Source organism: Lathyrus oleraceus, chromosome 2 (assembly GCF_024323335.1).
Source record: "Lathyrus oleraceus cultivar Zhongwan6 chromosome 2, CAAS_Psat_ZW6_1.0, whole genome shotgun sequence".
In the NCBI taxonomy this organism is placed as follows: domain Eukaryota; kingdom Viridiplantae; phylum Streptophyta; class Magnoliopsida; order Fabales; family Fabaceae; genus Lathyrus; species Lathyrus oleraceus.
This window is the reverse complement of record NC_066580.1, coordinates 332794318-332813798: the sequence shown is the minus strand read 5'-3', so window position 1 is coordinate 332813798 and position 19481 is coordinate 332794318.

Below are 19481 nucleotides of genomic sequence, written 5' to 3'. Positions count from 1 at the left end.
GCTGGGTTGTGGATGTTTATCGCCAGTATGGTCTGGTATATTTACTCTCCCCACCAGAGTTGTGCTTTTCCTCAGCAAAGTGGTGAATGCCTGTTCCCGTCAGGATTGTGGAGTTTTCCCTAGCAGATCTCTTGAGCAGAGGTTTGTGTTGATGGTTTTCCTCAGCAGGTTCCCGGAGTGGATCAGGTTCGGTGAAAATTTATCTCCAGCAGAGTTTTTTCCTACTTGTGGATTGGCAACTCTCCCCAGTGAAGTCGCCTTGTTTTTTCCCCAACGAAGTCGCATTGTTTGTTCCCCAAGCGGAGTCCTCGAGTGGATTGGGATCATTTCCGCAGCAGCGGTGCTATTCTCTAGTATGAGTGAGAAGTCGATGCTCTCCCCGCAAAGCATTCCTCAAGCAGAGTCTCCCCACAGAGTCGGAGTATCTGATCAGTTGGCTCCCCAGCCAGAGTTCATCATTTTGCATTTGGCATGTAGTAATCATTGCATCCTGAAATCGCGTAGCATTTCCATTCGATATGGAGCATTACGCCATAGAAAAATTCAAACATATGCATTCATGTGTTGAAACCTAGTCAAATCATATCCCCCGGCAGAGGCGGATCATTGTTCGACATCTGTACAGCACGTTTGCTACAGTTGCTCCTGACAGCATTCAGGGTTGATATCCCCCAGAGAGATATTTCCTCATCCATGTGTGAAAGGAAAGCTTGATTCTCCCCAGTGAGATCCCAACAAGTGTTTAGCCTTGCCCTGACATATGTAGATGTCATCTTGTGATACTGGTAAGTGTCATGTTAGCACCCGCGTGTGTTATTTCTTTGGTGTTGGTAAACACCATTCTTTCGGTGTCGGTAAACATCGAGTCTCATCCCAATCATCAGTAAATGTCTGGTCTTCTTTGGTGTCGGTAAACACCACTCTTTCGGTGTCGGTAAACATCGAGTCTCACCCAGTCATCGGTAAATGTCGGGTCTTCTTTTGATGTCGGTAAACATCATCTTTCGATGTTCGTAATACCCTTATTCTTCCCCAGAAGAGTCACCTCTCCGTTGGTGTCGATAAACGTTGAGTTTTTCCTATTCGTCAGTTGACGTATAGTTGCATGTTCCCCACAGATCATTTGCTAATGTCTGTTGATTCCCCAAAGAGTCACCTCTCCGTTGGTGTCGATAAACGTTGAGTTTTTCCCGATCGTCCGTTGACGTTTGGTTGTGGTATCTTTCCCCTCAGAGTCACCTCTCCGTTGGTGTCGATAAACGTTGAGTTTTTCCCGATCGTCCGTTGACGTTTGGTTGTGGTATCTTTCCCCTCAGAGTCACCTCTCCGTTGGTGTCGATAAACGTTGAGTTTTTCCCGATCGTCCGTTGACGTTTGGTTGTGGTATCTTTCCCCTCAGAGTCACCTCTCCTTTGGTGTCGATAAACGATGAGTTTTTCCCGATCGTCTGTTGACGTTTGGTTGTGTTAACTTTTCCCCAGTGATTCACCTCTCCGTTGGTGTCGATAAAAGTTGAGTTTTTGCCTAGTCGTCCGTTGACGTCTAGTTGTATATCCTATTTCCCAGTCATTTGTTAATGTCTGGTCATCTTTGTTTGATGTCGGTAAACATCATCTTTCGATGTCGGTAAACGTCGAGTCTCATCCTAGTCATCGGTAAATGTCTGGTAATTCCTCAGTCAGAGATTCCCAGTAGAGTCGTCGGTAAACGTCCTATTTGGTGTCCGGTTGCAAATATTTGTCTTCCTTCCCTAGTGAAGTGGTCACCTCTCCGTTGGTGTCGATAAACGTCAAGCTTCTCCCGTTCGTCCGTTGGCGTCTGGTCGAGTCTTCCCAGTCATTCGTTAATGTCTGGTCACCTCTCCATTGGTGTCGATAAACGTCGAGCTTCTCCCGTTTGTCCGATGACGTCTGGTCGATTCTTTCCCAGTCATTCGTTAATGTCTGGCCACCCCTCCGTTGGTGTCGATAAACGATGAGTTTTTCCCAATCGTCCGTTGATGTTTGGTTTTATCCCTTCCTTTGATAAAAATCAAAATCCCCAGGAGTCGTCGGTAAACGTCTTGTCTGGTTACTTGGATTTTCTTTGTATTACCCCCTATGGAGTGCAAATATCCTTAAGTCATTCCCTCGCAGTGTGCAAATTTCTATGGTTCTTGGTATTCAATCCCTGTTTACCCTGAAAGTCTGACAGCCGTTGCTCTCATCTGTTCGGGTTCCCAGTTGAATGAATAGGGGCAGCTGTAGCACCTCAAATTTGCACCTCCCATTTTGTATATACATTTTCATGTTTAGGTCATTAGCATTGTATTGTCCATTGCATAGTTCATCAGGTCATCAGTCAAGACTGGTCAGGAGATTCAGTTGTGCAAGCAAGCAAGTGCATTTTCCATGGCATCAAAGCCCTAGGGTTGGTTCAATGAGTTCATATGACCTAAGGATCATTTTGAAGTGGTTTGGCCAAAGGTTGGATGTTCAAAGCTCATCAGTCAAGATGCAATTCATTTGAAACCCTAGAAAGTCAACCAAAGTCAACTGTCAATTCAATCATGGATTTGAAGGTGGGAGATGGTTAGAGATGCCTCATTCATGTCCATACAAGTATCATTTGACATTTCAAACATCAACAATGAAGAATTTGAGGTCAGATCAAAACTTTCCAAAAATAGTAAGTGACCTGTAATTTGAAATTGCCAAAAATGGAAAGGTTTTCTCCTCAAGATTACATCATCAAGAAAGCTTCAAATGAAATTTTGTCCAACATGAAAGTTGAAGATCTTGCTCTCCCATTTCCAAAAAGTCCAAGATCATGAATTTCTCATGTATGGTTGAAAAGATATGGATCAATCATGGCCAAGTGAACATGGAACTTCAAACATGCATAACTTTCACACCAAATGTCCAAATGAAATGGCTCTTTTTGCAACATTTTTCTCTTGATCTCTACTATCCAAAACATGCATCACATGCCATGCATTCTCATCACATATTTTTTGGTTTTTCATTTGAATTTTGGAGGGAAAATTCAAATTTGAAAATGAAGCATTGTTTTCACATTTTAACGCTTGCATTGGCTCCAAAATAAGATTTCAAGTGAAATTCAAGTTGATTCGTGCACTGTTCCATTGCCTTTTCATGCATGAGGTGCATTATCCATTTGGTACTTACACCTTTGTTTTCACTAATCCATTGGCAATTGGCTTAAGTGTGATTAACAACATGATTAGGAGGGCATATATATAGCTAAGCATAACAGATTTCAGCATTAACATAATCAGAATTCAGATCTAGATCTAGTTTCTCATACTTTTTCTCTCATTTTTTTCTTCAATTTTCTTCAAATACATTGCCTTGTTCTTGATTCCTTCATCAACTAGAAGCATTATGGAGCATTGTTGAAGCAAGATCCAGTGGAATTCGGGCAAGGTGGAAGCATTTCAAAGCTTGAAGCTCATTCATGGCAGTTGCAATTTCTGTTGGAATCAAGCTCGATTAAACATCAATTCTTCATCCATTCATCCATACAAGTGCTGTGGAGTATCTGTTTGTGCATTACAAAGCCTAAAATCATCAACTCCAGTTCTGTAGCTTCATCAAGGTCAGAAATCGATTTCCTTAATTCATGAAATTGTTAGGTGATAGTTGTAGATCTTTCAATGCTGAGTAAAATGAGCTTTGTTCCATGAATTTCCATGTAGAAATGAGTTAGTTATGATGGATTAGGGTTTCACATGTGAATTTTGTTTGCTGCGATTTGTTCATGTTAGGGAGAATTAGATTAAATTAGGCATGGATTGTTGATGTATGAGGAGAGATGAACACATTGATGTGCTTGTTTCTAATTTTTGTGCACATTTGTTCTTGAGCTTGTACTATGCGTGATGAACATGATGAATTTGGTGATGAACATTGCCCAGGCCAAATTTTGATCCGTTCCAATGTGTTTTCTATGCGCTGCATGTGTTTTTGTGATACTGAACATGTACTGGTCCAAGTGGCATATGCGTGGCAAATTGATTGGATAATATTGATTAGCTTGGTCACGTCCGTTTAGTGAAACGGTGCGTTTCACTATGAAGCGCGCCTCATTTCAAATAATGACTCCCTTCGATTCCTGGCTCATGACAAATTCAATTGCATTTCATATTATTTCATTTTCCTCATCTATTCATGTACATGCTCCTTCATGTTTTTTTTATTTTTTCTTCTACTTCATAAATTCATAACTAAATGAATAATCATCCAAATAATTTGGGAATTTTTGCATTGTTCTCCATTTTGTGTCTAGTTTTTTTTGGTTATTTTTTAAGAAAATGTGCTTGGCTGGAAATTAATTGGTGCTAGGGTTTATGAACATACATGTTTTTTGTACCTTGCTTGCCATATCTCTTGTGAAATGATGAGTTTTAATCCAATGCCTATGAAATTTGACATACTTAAACTAGACTCTTGGCTGGACATTTTAGTGTTGAGTTTGCAATTTTATCATTTGTGGTTGCTGAGATATACTCATGTTAATGTAGGTGTGACAATGTGTGTCACACCTTTGCTTGCTCAACTTGATTAATTTCTTTGCCATGCCAAATAAATTCTAAATGATGTGATTTTTCGTATGATGCTTCTTATGGATGTTGTGATTGATCATGAATTTTCTTGGAATTTTTGGATTCATTTCTGATTTGTTTGAGATTTTTCATTCTGGATGGTCATTTATGCACTTTTGGATAGTCTTGAATTTCAATCATTTGTGAAATGCTTGTGCTTTATCCTATGAATGTGAAATTTTGCACATTGTTTCTAGACATGTTGAAGTTTGTTTTGGATTTGATTGGAGGTCTTTACCATGTTCCAATTCTGTTTTAGGCTTGTGCTAAGTTGATGTAGCATTTGGTGTCCTATTTGAGCTTGTTTTGATTGCCTTGCCTTATACAATTTGATTACCATGCCTATTGTGGTCCAATTGCCCTAATTTTTTGTGTGATGATCATGTTATGTGTTCTGTTTAGCCATGATTTTTCTTGAGATTAATTGAAGCATTTTTGAATTAATGTGCATTTGTTCATTCTGTTGCCTCAATGTGCTTTCAACTTGCATACTTTGTCATGATTGGTTTGTGAAATGAATTTGGTGCATGATATTGATGTGGAACCTTTTGGATTGTGTTCCTAATTGATTGATGTTGCTCCATGTTGAATTTCATGTTCTGTTTTGGATTATTTCTCGATCTTTGACCCTAGGCCTTGACCTAGTGGTTTGTGACTCACAGTTGAGCTTTGATTTCAAGTTAAGAAGCACATTGCTATGATGGGATTGATTCACTCTCTTGGATTGATTAATTGGTTGATATTGGTTAACCTTGAGTTGTTTTGTAGGTGGATTTTAGCTCATTTGAATTGAGCTTGTGCCTTGCACATTGTGGCATTGCTTGTGTGACTATGTCTGTTGACTGTTGACTATTGGTTGTCTGTTTGACTTTTTTAGTTGTATACTAATTGAGTTATATTTTTTTCAGGTACATTAGTTGCTTAATTTCATTTTGAACTTGCTTTTGCTTTGCTTGGTTGCTTAAGCATTGAGGTATAATTTCTCTAACTTCATGTAGTCTAGAAGACCTGTCCTGTTACTTGGGCAGGCACCTGTCTGAAGCCCTCCTTAAGAGGCAATGCTTGTGAATGTTTACTTTTGTGCCAAGCAGGAAAAGTCCTCTTATGAGGCAATTGGCAGATAAAAGAGATGTGTAATCCATCTCCTTCTATTCAGTGAGTCATTCACTTTGCTCACACACATTGTGTTGATGCATTGTGGATATTAACCCAAGATCTTTGTTGAGTCAGTCATATGTGGAGAAGAGTTCCAACTTTCTGAACTCCCACACTTTCATTTGTCTGAAGCTCTCCCAGGCCAGGGATAAGAGCTGTGAGGTCTTACCCTCATTTCCCATTTCATCTGCTTCACCCTAACTCTCAATGTTAGGGTTAAGAGCTAAATACACTCGATTCCAGTTGGCTTGTGTTTCACAGCCTAACCTTGTGTGAGCCCACTTTGTTTGTATATAGCGTGTGCTAATTGTGTGTATATTTGTTTTGCCTGTGCTGTTTAGGTTTAGCTTGCTCCCTGTGCAAGTTAGATAGAAACCTCAACCTAGGACCATGGTGGATTTGCATGATAACTATTAGGCTCGAGTTAGTCTCCCTTCTAGTTTCTCATTTCCCAGTCTCTGGTTAGGCTAGTCCTTTTTCCCTGCGTAGGGGAACTACGTCGCCCTGATCCTCATACCAGATGAGGTACGTAGGCAGGAGATGAGCTGATCTCTCCGGGCGCCCTTTTGTTTTGTTTGTGTGAGTTGTCTCTTTTTCTGGTTGGAGTCCGACGTAAGTCCAGCGATTGGCAGTTGGTTTCCTGTGTCTTGTTTGCTTGTTGGAGTCTGACGTAAGTCCATCGATTGGCAGTTGGTTTCCTGTGTCTTGTTTGTTGGTTCGGAGTCTGATGTAAGCCCAACGATTGGCATTCGGTTTCCATGTTTGCCTGTTTGTGTGGAGTCTGACTTAAGTCCAGCGATTGGCAGTCGGTTTCCTGTGTGGTTTTGTTTAGCGTGCGTTAGCCGAGCTACGAGTGCTCTGATTCTTCTCCGGTCAGAGAAGATACGTATGCATAGGATGCGATATCCTAACGAGCATGTTTCCCCTGTCCCGAACTACGTCGACTCTGATATCAGTGCTTGACAGACTACGTAGGCCCAGGATGCGATATCCTGCCGAGTTAGTTTCTTTTGTTTTCTGTGTCTCTTTTCAGCCAGTGTTTGATGTTTGAGTAGCGTTTAGCAACCTTTTTTCCTTCCTTTTGTGCGTGGATCCCGTCGAGTACGACAGATGCGTAGGGGTGCTAATACCTTCCCTTCGCATAACCGACTCCCGATCCCATCTCTCTTTGGTCACGAGACCATGTCTTTTCCAGGTTTACTTCGAGCGTTTCCTTTCCCTCCTTTGGGATAAATAACGCACGGTGGCGGCTCTGTTGTTTTGTTTTCCCGCCGGTTTTTTGCGTAATGCGACAGAGGGAAGAAGAAGAATGGCTAAGTCCTAATCATACAAGAGATGAAGGAGAAGAAATAAGACCACAAATGGAGTTCCCTTCTTGAGACCATATTGATGATCCAAGTAGCTCCCATCCTTTGGAATAAGTAAGCAAATAAGCAAACAACTCAAGCAATCAAGCACACAATGAAGCAAGCAAGCTCCTAGGAATCTTCCAATGGCTTTTGTATCTCTCACTTCGGATGCTCATGAGAATGGTTCTTCAATTTGGCTCAAGTTGGAATCCCTAGCACAAGAACACACACATCAAAAAGTTCTATAATACCAACAAAGAATGGACAAGAGGGGGTTTAGAAATTAGGATCCTTTCAAGCTCATCTTCAACATTAAGCATTCTAAAGGCATGAGGCCTAGTTGCTCTTTGACTTTTATAACACTCTAAAGGCATGAGGCCTAGTTTCTCTTTGGCTTCATTTTGCATAGGGAATGTCCTAAAGTCTAAGTCCTTTTGTCCATTTACATTTGGTTCACAACAGTCAAAACAAAACACAAGCACAAAAGTATATACACAATTATGGGCTCAAGTGAGCAAAAGGCAAATTGCATTAACATAAACATGTGCTTAAATGAGCAAAGGAGCAAAAGCAAATGAATAATATATACAAGAATATTAAATTGCATAAATGTAAAGTGCAAGAATTAAATGGCTTGAATTAAATGTTAATAGTCAATTGTTAGTGTTAGTGTGCCATAAGGCAATTTAGCGCTATGTTAAGCAATCGTAAGTGGACTAATGTAGCAGTCACACCTATCTGAGGCCGGTCAATAAAAATATAGGCCACAAACACAAGTTAGAGATCTTGATTAGTGAATCAAGCTCCTACAACTTGCCATGCCAAAAGAAGATGAGAAATGATCTTGTATTGATTTAGGTTCTTTGCTTGATTAGGAAGCAACCTCTCCTTAATGCAAAGCCATTCACTTGATCTATGATCAAGATGAATTAGATTTGAATCAAGGAAGGTTAGACCTCCCATACATCAAGGCTAACCACCAATCTTTAACTCATTGATCAAAAAGAAAAAAAGATGAAGAAGAAGATGAATAAGAATGAACATTAATGTAAATTCAAATGAAGTAATCAACATACATTGACCAAAACCAAATGGAATCAAGGTCAAACATTAGTAAACAGAAGCAAAATGAAACTTAGAAGTCAAGAAACAAATAAAATATTTTTGGTATTTTTTTTGGAAATTAAAATAATACTTGAATTAAAATAAACAAATAAAGGTCAAACTTCAAATCCATTTCAAATCAACTTTGAAAAGTCCAAATGGATCATCCTAAGTTCAACAAGGTCAAACAAAGTTTGACAAAAAATTTCAACATTTTTAGAAACCAGAAACTATTTTTAATCAATTAAAAATGCATAAAAATAACCTAATTGAATTAAAATCTCAAATAAATCTCAAATCAATTGATAAATTGATGAGAATATTTTTCATAGATCCATCATCATTCAAAGAGGTTGAGAAAATATTTTTGTATTTTTTGAATATCAAAAACTATTTAAAATGAATTAAAAATAACCAGAAAAGAGAAAGTTCATAAAAAATATCAAATGATAAAATAAAAAATATTAAAAATTATTTTTAGAAACCAGAATTAAAAGAGAAATAATGCAATCGGTCTCACATTTTTTGGACCAATAATGAGTGAGATATGATTTTTTGAAATGAAATGGAATAAAAGAAATAATATGGAAATTAAAATTAGAAAATAAAAATAAGAAAAAACGTGAGACGTTGGATCAAGAGCTCATTAATTGAGCTGGCGCATCAGACGGATCTAACCGCGTGCCTACCAAACACGCTAGTCAAACAAGTCACGTGTTGCCATTAAAAAAGTCATAAAAAGAAGTGGTCCAGATTAGATCTGGAAACAAGATCGTGTGGCAGGATTTGATCTGGAGTTGGGACGGTGGTGTACACCACCGTCTTCTCCGGTGAGACCTCCAACGCCGGTGAGAGTTGCAGACATGGCAACCTCCATCAAATGCCACGATCTATATAGGAATGGAAAGCTGGGGTGATGTACATCACCCCTGTACCAACTATTTCCACTCTAGACTTCCATGGAGAGAGAAATCAGAGGTTGAAATTTGTGGTGTTCAACTGAAACTTGATGGAATTTCAAAATTCAAAGCACAAAACAATTGCCTCTGATGAGAGGACTTCAGCCAACCCAGTAAATGCAATAAACAAGCTATAATCAAAGAGTTTCGAAGAAAATAAGTTTGGATGTCCACCTCTGAAATATGGATCTTGAGAGCACAATTCTCCTTTGCTAATGCTTGCAGTATGATCTCAGGATGAAGATGAGCAAGGTTAAGGAACTATAGATCTAGAAATCAACCAATGTAGTTGAAATTTAGATCTGAATTTTTTGAAAGAAAGAGAGAGTTCCTTTAAGTGAGGCTATGGAGAGATTCTTGCAGCATAACAGGTGCCTTCAGGTTGTGTAATTATGAAGCCTTGTGCACTTATTTATAGCGATTGAAGCTGCAATGCATGAACAAAGCATGTGCATGAATGAAGAGGGCCTCCATGCATGGGCTTGTACAGGCGCATGGAGGGCCCAATTCTGATTGGAAATGAATGCTTATATCACATGGAATTGAAGTGGACGTGCAGAAATGCTACAATCAGCTTGTGCAATGTGTTTGAATTGAGTTTCCAAAAATGGACCAAAACTTTACCCTCTTCGAAAATGGTACTTCCAAAAATAGAACATGGCCTTATGGGTAATGGTTGGAAAGCTCTTGGCATAAGGATCAATTGCTATGTTGAACAAAACTTCATTTGAAATTGGGAAATTGATGAAAATTGATCATAAAGTGCAAGGTACAAAACATGTGTATGTGAAAATTTCCAAAATGGGCCAACTTCAAGCCCTTCTGTTCAATTATGCAAGCTCCAAATGGAAAAACCTTCAACATAAAAGTTGTATATCTTTTCACGAAAATCAATTTGGACTCAAATTTTGCATCATTTGGATTTTTTATGAGAAAGTTATGGGCACTTGAAGTTGGACTTTTTCACATTTCAATGCCTTTGGTCCAAAGTGACCTATAATGTTTTGCATTATCACATGTATTGCTTTTAGGATTATGAAAATTTATCCAACATAACAAATGAAGTATACATCGTAAGCTTTCCAATTCATTTGATCCCACATCAAAATCATGAAAAATGAATGAGTTATGTTCTTGGGAAGTTGACCCAAAATTAGGGTTTCAGTCAAAATGACCTATAATGTTTTGAAATGGATGATGATCTTCCAAGCTTCAAATAAAATTTTGATGAAAATGAAAGTTGTTCATATGGTTCTTAAGAACATATTTTCTCTTGGGGTCATCTCCATTTAACAAATACATTAAACGTTAGGTCTCAGTGTATTTCAAAAAGAGTCAGATGAATTGACTGATCAACTTCTCAAGTCCATGCCTCAAATATTAATGAATTAATGATTGAGGACACTCAAATAAGCTCAAATATGCATGAAATGGTGAGTGAAAGAATTTCCCTTGATTGTATTTGATCAATGGGTTGAGGTTGCTTCATGAGCAATGCACAGTTGATGAACAGATGAATTAGGGTTTCCTTGGGAAACAATCCTCAAGCCCTTTGGTTTTATTTGATCAAATTGACAAATTGAGATGCTTGGGAGGCATATATGATGAATTAGAGCTTTGTGAACTATTGTCATGCTTGCTTTCAACTTCACCTGACCACTTCAATGGGCATAGGGCCTCCTAGGAGCCTCAGATCTCATGATTACTCAAGCTACAAAACAAACAAAGTTAGTGACATATTTTTGTGCTTTTGGTTAGTAAACAAAATAAGAAAAACAATAATATACAATTCAAGCATGCTTGATGATCTCAAACCAACTCACAAGGGTTCCCACCCAAAGGTTAGGAGCCAAGATGCTATGATCCTTGAGGCAAGATGCAAATGCAATGTTATGATGCCATGAGGGATCTTAGGGTCAAAATTGGGGTCTTACAGGAAGATTTAAGACCACCGCCACCATCAGATATCATTGAAGAATCCAAAACAAGGGCAGATCTGAAACAGCTACCAGCAAATCTGAAGTATGTATTTCTAGATACTGAGAAAAATTGAGGTCTTACAGGAAGATTTAAGACCACCGCCACCATCAGATATCACTGAAGAATCCAAAACAAGGGCAGATATGAAACAGCTACCAGCAAATCTGAAGTATGTATTTCTGGATACTGAGAAAAAATGCCCAGCTATTATCAACGCCAGTCTACAAAGTGTCCAAGAAACATAACTCATTCAAATACTAAAAAAATACAAGGGTGCAATCGGATGGGCAATCGAGGACTTGAAAGGTATAAGCCCGACAATTTGCATGCACAAGATCTTAATAGAAGATGATCACAAGCCGGTGGTGCAACCACAACGAAGACTTAACCCAACCATGAAAGAAGTGGTACGCAAAGAGGTTGTAAAATTGTTAGATGCAGGATTAATTTACCCTATTTCCGACAGCTCATGGGTAAGTCCAGTCCATGTGGGACCAAAAAAGGGGGGCACTACGGTGATTAAAAATGAGAAGAATGAGTTAATTCCAACCAGGACTATTATAGGTTGGAGAGTGTGCATTGACTACAGGAGACTGAACATGGCAACACGAAAAGACCACTTTCTGTTACCATTCATTGATCAAATGCTGGAAAAGTTAGTCGATCATGACTACTATTGTTTCCTCGATGGGTACTCGGGATACAATCAGATTATGGTTGCCCCTGAAGATCAAGAGAAGACTGCCTTCACATGCCCATATGGTGTTTTCGCTTACAGAAGAATGCCATTTGGGTTGTGCAACACACCTGCCACTTTTCAAAGGTGTATGACATCAATCTTTGCTGACATGCTCGAAAAGCATATGGAAGTATTTATGGATGACTTTTCAGTATCCGGTTCTTTATTTGATAATTGTTTAACTAACTTGTCACTTGTGTTAGAAAGATGCCAGCAAACAAATTTGATCCTAAATTGGGAAAAGTGCCATTTCATGGTACGTGAAGGGATAGTATTGGGACACAAGATTTCCAACCGAGGCATCAAAGTGGACATAGAAAAAGTGGAGGTAATAGCTAATTTACCACCACCGGTGAATGAAAAATGCATTTGAAGCTTCTTAGGACATGCGGGGTTCTACCGCAAGTTCATAAGAGATTTCTCCAAGATCGCAAAACCACTAACTATCCTACTGGTGAAAGACACACCGTTTCTTTTTGACAAAGAGTGCAGGGAAGCCTTCGAGACCCTGAAGAAGGAACTTGTGTCTGCCCCCATAGTTATTGCCCCTGATTGGTCTCTCCCTTTTGAGATCATGTGCGATGCAAGTGATAATGCAGTAGGGGCAAGATTAGGGCAACGAAATGCGAAGCTTCTGCATGTGATATGCTATGCAAGTCACATATTGAACCCCACTCAAATGAATTATGCAACCACCGAGAAAGAGCTCCTTGCTGTTGTGTATGCTTTTGATAAGTTCAGATCCTATTTGTTGGGATCAAAGGTAATTGTGTATACTGACCATGCAACTTGAAAATTGCCAAACAGGAATCAAAACCAAGGTTGTTGCGATGGATCCTACTGCTATAAGAGTTTGACCTGGAAATCAGAGACAAAAAGGGGAGTGAAAACATTGTTGCTGATCACTTGTCTCGGATGACTCCGATACAAGAAACAGAAGAAACACACACCATCAGAGATGAGTTCACCGACGAACGTATCCTAGCCGTTACGAATATCCCCTGGTTCGTAGATTACGTGAATTTTGTGGTAGGTGGACTAATACCTGATGATTTTGACTCTAACAAGAGGAAAAAGTTTTTGCATGATTTCAGGTTTTATATGTGGGACGATCCGTTCTAGTACAGAATGGGAATATATGGCCTGGTGAGAAGATGTGTCCCGGAGGAAGATCAAAGGGACATCCTAAAAGCTTATCACAACTCAGAATATGGAGGCCACTTTAGCGGAGATAGAACCGCAACAAAAGTCCTCCAGTCTAGACTGTACTGGCCTACACTGTTCAGAGATGCACAAGAGATAGTGAAAGAATGCGACAAATGTCATAGAACGGGTAACATATCAAAGAGAAATCAGATGCCTCAGAATGCCATGTTGGAGGTAGAACTGTTCGATGTATGGGGAATAGACTTTATGGGACCATTCCCATCGTCCTTTGGAAAGCAATACATTCTGGTCGCAATTGACTATGTGTCAAAATGGGTGGAAGCAGTAGCATTACCCACGAATGATGCTAAAGTGGTGATCAATTTCCTAAAGAATTGTATCTTCGCTCGGTTTGGGGTACCAAGAGCACTAATTAGTGACGAAGGTACCCACTTTTTGAACAAGCTGATGAAGAACCTGTTAAGGAAACACAATGTAAAGCATAAAATCGCCACACTGTACCATCCCCAGACAAGTGGACAGGTTGAAGTATCAAATCGGAAGATAAATCAGATTCTGGAAAAGACAGTTAGCGCGTCACGAAAGGATTGGTCGATCAAGCTAGAGGATGCGCTATGGGCATACCCAACAACATTCAAAACCCCCATAGGTATGTCCCCGTACCAACTAGTCTATGGTAAATCTTGTCATTTGCCGCTCGAACTCGAGCACAGGGCATTCTGGGCTACCAAATTTCTCAACTATGATCTGTCCAAAGCGGGAAAATCCAGGATTCTCCAATTACAAGAGCTGGAAGAATTCCGAAATCGAGCATATGAGAATGCCAAGATACACAAAGAACAAACCAAAACATGGCAAGACCGACACATTCAGAAGAAAGAACTTCAGAAAGGGAAACTGGTATTATTATTTAATTCTAGGTTGAAGTTGTTCCCTCGAAAAATAAAGTCGAGATGGTCGGGACCCTTTATGATACGGAAAGTATTCCGACATGGAGCCATTGAACTGAGAAACCCGGCAAACGGGGACACGTTCAAGGTAAATGGGCATAGAGTCAAACCCTACCTACAAGACCAGGAGGGTGGTCTGATAGACAAAGTCCGTCTTACTTGAAAAGAGGAAGGACCGTCGAGCCATGCGACGTTAAACGAAGCGCTTCGTGGGAGGCAACCTGTAGCGGTGTATTCGTCACTTTATTATTTATTGATTAAACCAAAAGCAAAGCATACAAAGAATCGAGTCGCCACTGCACTTTTATTTATCCTAAGGAATGGCTAAAAAGCGAACAAAAGCCTAAGAAGTTTTACACATAGAAAACTAATGGAAAGATCAGAGAATCTGGGTAAGGGGTAAATTACGCAATGGGAAGGTGTTAGGCACCCAAAACGTCCTAGGTACTCCTAGGGAGCCCTTTTCACACTTGTTGTATAAAAAGTTTATTTGTTTATGACATATTGTGCAAACAATGATGGAAGGGATGAGAAAAGAATATACAAGTTTTATTATTTTTGTGTTTGAACAGATGAACCCGTTGCCTACGTACCTTCCATGAAAGGTAAGGATCAAAACGCCGTAGTTCGGCTAAAAGCTTTCCAAAATATGAGTGGGTTCATTTTAAACAAAAGCCCTAAGGTCTTACGTTATCCACGGGAGAAAACTCAACCTTATATAATCAACAAGTCCACCACGTGAGAAAAGCTTCAACTTGCTAGTGAGGGGTTAACCCTATAATAAGCAAGGAAGTCTTACAATTCAATCACTAAGGACAAAGGTGAGATTGACATCAACCACTAAGATAAATCAAATCTATGGCTAATGTATGAAAACTTAACAAGAATGGACAAAGCCACAAAACAATTGAATGAGTGAAGTTAATTGATTATGAGTATTCACAAAGTATGGTCAAAGTATGATTAAGATTCAATTCAGAAAGAAGTATTATAAAAAATGAAGTTTGAAAGTCAAGGACTTAGGGTCCAGGTTTCTAATTTGAAAAGAGGTGAAAATGTTTGCACAATAGATGTCAAAGTTTTTGAAAGTCAACAAGTGGAAAGGGAATTTTAAGAAACAAAAGATGGATGGGTGAAGGAGTGTAAAACTTCTTAAATGTTCACCTCTTGAAATCATATAGAAGATGATCCAAGTGATTCCTTAGGAATAGGCAAGTGAACAATGCAAATAAGCAAAACAAAGCAAGGTGATACCGAATGCCAATCAATGGTCTTATACCAATCTCACAAACAAAGGTGGATACCGGATACCAATCAATGGATTTACACCAATCTCCTAAAACAAACAATGGATATCAGATGCCAATCAATGGTCTTATACTAATCTCCTGGAACAAAACAAAGGCAAGGATACCAGATGCCAATAAATGGTCTTACTCCAATCTCCCAAAGCAAAACAAAACATGGATATCATATACCAATCTATCTGGACTTATTCCAATCTCCACAAAATGATCATAGGAATACAAATGCCAACAACATGGACTTACAATTGAATCCTCACAGACAACAAACAAACAAAAGCACTAAGCTAAGAGGACATAAGTGGCCAATGAAATGGTCTTACACTCAATCCCTTCCAAATCATAGGAACAATGGCCAATGAATGGATTTATAGTTGATTCCTCAATGGACAAACACAGATGTGTCACAAAGATATGAAATGATGATCATGCAATAATGAGCAATTAATGATGATGAATGCACAAAGGCAAACAAGCAAACAAATTGTAGCACCTCAAATTTGCACCTCCAACTTTGTACATTCATTTTCATGTTTAGGTCATTAACATTACATGGTCCACTGCATAACATTGCATTGTCCCTTTGACCTAGTACAAGTCATCAGTCAACTGGTTAGGAGGATCAGTCATGCAAGCAAGCAAGTGCATTTCCTATTGAGGCAAAGCCCTAGGATTGGTTCAACAAGTTCATATGACCTAGGGATTATTTTGAAGAGGTTTGGCCAAAGATTGGATGATCAAAGCTCAACAGTAAAGCTGAAAGTCATCTGAAACCCTAGAAAGTCAATTGTGGTCAACTGTGCATGAAATCATGGATTTGAAGGTGGGAAATGGTTAGAAAGGCCTCATTCATGTCCATACAAGTCTCATTTGACATTTCAAAGATCAACATTGAAGAATTTGAGGTCAGATGAAGAGTTTCCAAAAATAGTAAGTGACCTGTAATTTCAAATTGCCAAAAATGGAAAGGTCTTCTCCTCAAATTTACATCATCATACAAGCTTCAAATGAAATTTTGTCCAACATGAAAGTTGAAGATCTTGCTCTCACCTTTCCAAAAAGTCCAAGAACATGAATTTCTCATTTGTGGTTGGCAAGTTATGATCAAATCATTGTCAAGACATTTTGAACTTCAAACTTGAATAACTTTCACACCAAATGGCCAAATCATGTGGGGTTTTTTGCTACAATCTTGTTTTAACATACTCTATCATAATCATTCATTACATTGCATCAAAAATCATCACAAAAATATTGGATTTTTCACTTGATTTGAATTTGAATTTTGGTGGGAAAAATTGAAGTTGAAAAATATGCATTTTTCACACTTACAATCACTTGCACTTGGTCTTAAACCACATTTGGAGTGTGTTTAGCTGAAATCTCGTGTACTGTAGCATTGTTTCCATGCACATGAGGGTGGATTGACCAATTTAGCAAAAACACTCATTTCACTAATTACCAATACATTTGGCTAATTGTGATTAGCATCTTCATTAATCAATCATATATATTGATAATGCTAACAAAATTTGGAATAACATCTCATAATTTTCCAGATCTAGATCCAAACACAAAATTGCACAAACTTTTTCACTCAACTTTTCATCCAAATTCTCCAAAAACCTTGCCTAGTTCTTCATAGATCCATCATTCACAAGCACTTTGGAGTTGAATTGAAGCCAGAATTCGTCACTGTTGAGCAGAATCGTGGACTGTTGCATCAAGCTTCATCAATGGCAGCTGTTGATTTGAGCTACTTCAAGCATAACTGAGCATTGGATCTTCATACATTCATCTACCTGAGCATTAAGGAGTTTCTGTTTCACCATTACAAGGCCAAAAAACCTCGAATCCAGATCTGCAATCCTTTGAAGGTTAGAATTCGATCCTTGCAATTGTTGAAATTAGGATATGCTTTTTGTAGATCTTTGATTGTAGAGTAGCCTGAGCTTTGTGGAATTGATTTTCATCAAGAATTAAGAAAGATATGTGGATTTGAAGTTTGGTATGTGAATCTTATTTTGATCGATCCTTCCATGTTAGTAAGAATTAGAGGAAATAGATGCTGGATTGATGATGTAGGTTAAGAGATGAACTGAATGGTGTATTGTTTGTGATTTTCTGTGCATGTTGGATCATCATGATGATGAACACGTATGAATGCGAAGAACCCTAGCTTTCTTTTCCCATAAACGCGTTAGATCTTGCTGAGTTCATGTTTTGCATGTTTTTGTTGTTTGTGCGCCATGCAGCCAACCATACTGTGCCACCTCACTTAATGAAACGACACGTTTCATTAAGTGAGCGCTGGATTTGAATTCAAACGCGGATCGATTCTCCGCTCCAGCAATCCACATTTTAGCTTTTGGCATTTTTCTTCACTTTACACTTCCATGTTCACCATGCCATTTCACATGTTTTTATTTTTTCTCCTCATTCAAAATTTCATAACTTCATGATGGATTATCCAATTGAGCTGTGGTTTTTTTTTGTTGTTTTCCTCATGATGCCTACTATTTTATGGTGATTTTTCCCTAAATTGTGCACGTGTGGATTTTGATTTGGCTTAGGGATTGTTCATGTATGTCATCTCTTGTACCTTGCTTACCATTTTGCTTGTGAAATAATGATGCTTAATCCAATGGAGCTGAAATTTTGTATGTGTAAACTAGAGATCCTAATTGACATTTTGGCATTGAGTTTGCTATGTTTGCATTTCTGGTTTGTGAGATATGATCTGATCAATATAGGTGTGACAATGTGTGTCACACCATTTCTTGTCCAACTTGCTGATTTTATTTACCATGCCTATTTAATGTCAAATGATCTGAATTTTTGCATGTTGACTCGTATGGATGTTAGGATTGAGTATGAAGTTTTGTAGAATTTTTGAGTGCATTTCCAATTTGTTTGAGAATTTCTCTTCTGGTTGACCATTTGTGGGCTTTTTGTGAGTGTTGAACTTAGATGATTTGTGAAATTCTTGATGTTTATTGGATGGACCTGAAATTTTGCACATGTATTCTAGACACCTTGAAGTTTACCATGGCTATGGTTTGATGTCCATATCATGTTTGGATTCTGTTTTATGCTTGCTTGAAGTTGATGTATGATTTTGTGCCTTGTATGAGCTTGTTTTGCTATACCTTGACTTGATAAATTTAATTGACATGCTTCCCTTTGTCCAAATGCCCTGAATTTTGGTGTGATGATCATGTGATGAGTGCTGTTTAAGCATGATTTCTCTTGAGAATTATTGAATTGTTCTTGAGTTGATTTGAATTGGATCTTTCTGTTTGCGTCTATGAGCTTTGAACTTGCATGTTTGAAAATGATTGATGTATGAAATGAAATTGGTTGATGATATTGATATAGGGCCAATTGGATTGTGTTCTCATGTGATTGAACTTGATTCTTGATAATTTTCATGTTCTGTTTTGGTTTATTGCTCCCATTTTGACCCTAGGCCTTGTCCTAGTGGTTAGTGCTTAATGTTTGAGCTTTGTTTCAGGTCAAAGGGCACAATTGCCATACTTGATGATGCTTACTCAATTGGAGTTGGTTTATTGCTTGTTGATGACTAATCTTGAGTTTATTTTGTAGGCTTTGAAACTTGAGCTTAGGCTTTGTGGGTTGCACTTTGGTGCATTGATGCTTGTTTGTCTGTTTATGTACAGTTAACTGTGGACCATTGTTTGTTTGACTTTTGTTTGAGTTGTGTACTGATTATGTTGGATTGTTTTCAGGTACCTTAGTTGCTATAGTTCCATTTTGAGCTTGCTTTTGCTTTGCTTGATAGCTTAAGCATTGAGGTATAACTTCTCTGACTTCATGTAGTCTGGAAGACCTGGTTTGTTATGTGGCCAGGCACCTGTCTGAAGTCCTCCTTAAGAAGCAATGCTTGTGATTGTTTATTTTTGTCCCCAAGCAGGAAAAGTCCTCTATGAGGCAACTGGTAGATAAAAGAGATGTGTAGTCCATCTCCTACTATTCAGTGTGTCATCCCTTTGCTCACATTACATGTTGATGCATTGTGGATATTAACCCAAGGTCTATGTTGAGTCCGTCATAAGTGTAGAAGGGTTCCAACTTTCTGAACCCACACTTTCATGTGTATGAAGCTCTCCCAGACCAGGGATAAGAGCTGTGAGGCACACCCCTCACTTCC